The following is a 4,702-nucleotide window of genomic DNA, read 5'->3' on the forward strand; positions in this document are numbered from 1 at the left end:
ACATCCCAGGCTACACAGAGAAACCCTAACAACAGCAATGATGATGATGACGATGACGACGACGAGGAAGAGGAGGAGGAGAAAGAAAGAAGGAAGGAAGGAAGGAAAGAAGAAAAAGAAAAACCTCAGCCGGGCAGTGGTGGTGCACGCCTGTAATCCCAGCACTCTGGGAGGCAGAGGCAGGTGGATTTCTGAGTTCGAGGCCAGCCTGGTCTACAGAGTGAGTTCCAGGACAGCCAGGGCTACACAGAGAAACCCTGTCTCGAAAAAGCCAAATCCAAAAAACAAAAAAACAAAAACAACAACAACAACAACAAAACCTCATGCCTGTGACCCAGTGTGATAAAAGTTTGCCTTGAGTTCCAGGCCAGCCTGGGGTATATAGAGGATGTCTTAGGGTTCCTATTGCTGTGAAGAGACACCATGACCATGGCAACTTTTAGAAAAAAATTTTAATTGGGGCTGGCTTACATAGAGGTTCAGTCCATTGTCATCACGGTGGGAAGCATGGTGGTACACAGACAGACATGGTGCTGGAGAGGTACCTGAGAGTTCTCCATCTGCATCAGCATCAGCAGGCAGCAGGGACAGAGACGCCCGCCGGGTGTGGCTTGAGCATTTGATACCTCAAAGCCCGCCCCCAGTGACACACTTCCTCCAACAAGGCCATGCCTCTTAATCCCTGTCAAATAGCACCATCATCTATCTAATGACCAAGCATTCAAATATATGGGTCTATCTATCTATCTATCTATCTACCTATCTATCTATCTATCTATCTATCTATCTTTGGTTTTTCAAGATAGGGTTTTACTGTGTAGATCTGGCTATCTTAGAAAAACCTCAGGGGCTGGAGAGATGGCTCAGTGGTTAAGAGCACTGACTGCTCTTCCAGAGGTCCTGAGTTCAATTGCCAGCAACCACATGGTGACTCACAACTACAGCAATGTGATCTTATGCCCTCTTCTGGTGTGTCTGAGGATGGTGACGACGGTGTACTCACACACATAAAATAAATAAAAGCTTTAAAAGGGGGGTGAGGCTGGAGAGATGGTTCAGTGGTTAGAGCACTGATTGCTCTTCCAGAGGTCCTGAGTTCAAATCCCAGCAACCACATGGTGGCTCACAACTATCTGTAATGAGATCTGACACCCTCTTCTGGTGTGTCTGAAGACAGTGACCTTGTACTTTTATTTATATAATAAATAAAAAGAAAGATCTCTGTAGACCAGTTTGGCCTCAAGCTCAGAGATCTGCTTGCCTCTGCCTCTTAAATGCTAAGATTAAGACACCCACCATTATGTTCAGTTCACTGGGGCCATTATTAACTGAGACCCTGTTTTAAAAAACACCAAAGGGAGCCAGGCGGTGATGGCGCACGCCTTTAATCCCAGAACTAGGGAGGCAGAGGCTGGTGGATTTCTGAGTTCGAGGCTAGCCTGGTCTACAGAGTGAGTTCCAAGACAGCCAAGGATACACAGAGAAACCCTGTCTCGAAAAAACAACAAAACAAAACAACAACAACAAAAACAAAACAAAGGGTCAAGGAGATAACTCAGAAGAGAAACATAATGAGCAAATCTAACAACTTAAGTTCAAGTCCCGGGTCCCACGTAAAGTTGTCTTCTGACCTCCAGATGCACACCAGGGCAACTCGTAGCCTCTCTCTACACACACACACACACACACACACTAATGCATAAATAAAATAGCCAGATATGGTGGCACACGCGTTTAATCCCGAGGGAGAGGCAAATGGATCTCTGTGAGTTCAAGGCTATCTTAGTCTACATAGAGAGACCATATCCCCCTCTGCCAAAACCAAACAAAATAAATAATTGCAATACAAAAATCAAAACCAAGTTAAAAGAAAGAGAAGAAGCGAAGCCAGTGGTGGTGGCACAGGATGATCCTCCCAGTTATTCAGGAGGCTGAGGCGGGGGGATCATGAATCAGGAGCCATCCTGGGCTTTAGAGGGTGTCAGAATAAGCTGTGGGCTCCATTTCTAACTCCACAAAAAGAAAAAGAGGAGGGAAGGAGGGAGGGAAAGAGGGAGGGAGGGAGGGAGGGAGGGGCAATTTAGAAGCTGGGCACGGTGGCGTGGTCTGTAGCTCCTGTAGTTTGGCTGAAGGCAGAGGATTAGAAGTTCAAGGTCAGTCTAGGAAATTTAGGAAAGCCCAGGCTCAAGGTAAAACCACCAAGCACAGCAACAACGACAATAATAAGGAAGTTAATCTCTAATGTAAAGCATCTATGAAGTGTGGCCGCCTATTATTATCCTGCAATTAAATAACCCCCCCCAATACATTAAAAGCGGTGGACACCGCCTTTATTATTTCTCTTTAAAGTTATTTACACACAGGATGGAACTTACATCTTATTTCTGTTTTATTTTCTTTCTCCCTGGGCTGAAACGCTGCCCATTCATCTCTTAGATCGTCTGTTTTCTTTATGGTGCAGAGGATCTAATATATGGGCTTATTTTATTACTTTGTATCTTCTATTAAATTATGTTCATGCAAGATTTGCAAGAAAAATAGCTGTTTGACTTGCTTGGGAATTAGAGACTTAATTTGGGAGGTTGACTCTCACTTAAGAATTCAGTCGCTAAAGTGAAGTGTCAGAGAAACACTCTGCCAGGGGACAAAAGCAGATGCCCAGGACATTGGGTCTTACCCTTTCTCTAACTGTTAAGAGCACCTGATGAAATTGTTTTTCCTTAGATACTTTTAAGTACAAGGGACAGAGACCTGAGGGGGCTGTGGCAGGAACAGGTGTCAAAGCACATGCAGGTTCTGGAGCATTCTAGAAGAACAATATATCACTGAGCCACACCCCAACCCCTCCTTTTCTAAAGTGCCCTACCACTGGGCCCCGCCCCCAGCCCCTCCCTGGGGGATTCTAGGCAGGGGCCCTACCACTGGGCCACGCCCCCAGCCCTCACTGGGGGATTCTAGGCAGGGGCTCTACCACTGAGCCACGCCCCAGCCTCTCCCTGGGGGATTCTAGGCAGGGGCTATACCACTGAGCCACGCCCCCAACCCCTCTCTGGGGGATTCTAGGCAGGGGCTCTACCACTGAGCCACGCCCCCAGCCCCTCACTTTCCATCGATGAGTCACACCCCTAGCCCAGTTTTACTTTTGAAACAGGGTTTCCATAAGTTGCCCAGACAGGCATTGAAGTCACTTTGTATCCCAGTGCAGCCTTGAGCTTTCCTTGCTCCTGCCACAGCTTGGCAAATAGTTGGGGGTGAAAATCTATGCTGCCAGGCAGAGTCCTTAGTTCAAATTATTCTCATCTGAAACTGAGGCTCCAGCTGCCTCTGCCAATTTGATGGGCATTGCCCCTTCTACCCAGATTGCAGAAGGCATCTGCCCTTCTGCAAGTTTGCTGGGCTGGGGTTAGGGGTGGCCGAGGCTGGGTCACGTTCACCAGACCTGTACATAGTAGAGAGAGAGAGAGAGAGAGAGAGAGAGAGAGAGAGAGAGAGAGAGAGAGAGCGAGAGAGAGAGAGAGAGAGAGAGAGAGAGAGAGAGAGAGAGCAGAAATAACACCATTTGGAGATGTGGAGGGGTTTTATTATCTCAGGTTCCTGGCAGGGAAACTGAGGCAGACAAGGGTTCACTGTGAATTAAGGCTCCTTAGGATGACAGCAGCCTCTGCTTCTCCACAGGTAGCATGCAGGTTCACCAGGGTAGGGCAGGTGTCATCTCTGATAGCCCAGGACCACCCTCCCATGCCCTGTGCTCTCGGGAAACACTGTTGAGTGGTTGATGGCAGCTTCCAATACCGGGGTGGCCACCCAGCAAGAACCCCTAGCTCACAGAGTTCAGATGGTGGGAACTGAAGGGAAGGGAGAGGAGGGGAAGTGTATAGGAGTGGGAAGGGGTCATCAATAGCTCAGTAGTCATTCTGATGACCAACTGTCCTGCATCTGGGAGCCCCCCCATGCCCTTGAAAAGCCCCTTCTGAGCTCCAGACTAGCTTGGTGGAAGGTGACTGTGGCCCCTGCAGAGGAAGGTAAGTCCTTGTTCTGGGTGTTCAAGACTAGCAGCCCTCCTGCCCTGCTCTCTTGACTCCTGCTTATCTGAACCCATGTCCTGACAGTCTCTGGCCACTAGGTGGCAGGCGCGAGATGGGTTGGACGCTCCGTGGTCCGAACTGCGTGCACAGTGAGACAGAAAGAATTAATCACAAAGACAATCAGGGCTGGATCCCCAGAAATGAGTAGTTTATACCTCAGGATTTACTCAAAAAGCCGAGCTTCAATATCCCACTAGCTGTTTCGGGATTTTTTTATTTTGCTTTTTAAGTAAAAAGTAATTTCATCCACATGAGTGTTTTGCTTACATGTATGTGTACCACGTACACGCCTATAGAGGTCAGAAGAGGGAATCAGATCCCTTGGAATTTGGAGTTACAGACGGTTATGAACTACCATGAGGGTGCTGGGAATCAAACCTGGGTCCTCTGGAAGAACAACCAGTGCTCTCAACCACCAAGCCATGTCTCCAGACTATATTTTATATTAAGACAAGGTCTTGGTATACAGTCCGGGCTAGCTTCAAATGCAATCCTCCTGTCTCAGCCTCCTTAATGCTAGGATGACAAACCAGTGCTATTATCCACACTGGTAGGAGTATCTCTGAATCAGTGGGTGTGGTCACTTCTGGTCTTCCGACATTCAGGAGACACTGCTC

Source organism: Apodemus sylvaticus, chromosome 22, assembly GCF_947179515.1.
Source record: "Apodemus sylvaticus chromosome 22, mApoSyl1.1, whole genome shotgun sequence".
In the NCBI taxonomy this organism is placed as follows: Eukaryota; Metazoa; Chordata; class Mammalia; order Rodentia; family Muridae; genus Apodemus; species Apodemus sylvaticus.